The sequence below is a fragment of the Penaeus monodon genome, chromosome 19 (assembly GCF_015228065.2).
Source record: "Penaeus monodon isolate SGIC_2016 chromosome 19, NSTDA_Pmon_1, whole genome shotgun sequence".
Lineage (NCBI taxonomy): Eukaryota > Metazoa > Arthropoda > Malacostraca > Decapoda > Penaeidae > Penaeus > Penaeus monodon.
This window is the reverse complement of record NC_051404.1, coordinates 5,552,892-5,553,337: the sequence shown is the minus strand read 5'-3', so window position 1 is coordinate 5,553,337 and position 446 is coordinate 5,552,892.

Genomic DNA, 446 nt, shown 5'->3' with positions numbered 1-446 from the left:
TATGATTTATTTATTTTTTGCTATTTCCCTTAATTGGGATCCTATACAAATCTATCGACAAAAACTATCTACTACCCATCTTTTAAAAAAAACATAAATTTTTAAATCTGTCCGTTTTCCTATTTTACCAGGCGCAGATTTGGGTAAAATTCCCTATAATTTGCTTTTTGATTTTTTTTGTGGTAAATATCAGTAAAAAAATGCTCACTTGAAAAAGATTTGATTTTCTGGGACGTAATTAATAAAAAATAGGGTAAAAAAATAGAGAGAGAGAAAAAAAAAAAAACACTTTTCCCCTAGAGGGACAACCCCTTTAAAGGAGGTTCTAAAAATAAATCGGTCCTAGGCGAGGGTTCCTTTTTGCCCGCAATCCCGTGGCAGCTCCCTTTGTGCAGGCGGCTGGCAGGTTTTGGAGGGGGGTTTTCCACATTTGGGTGTGGGTTTTG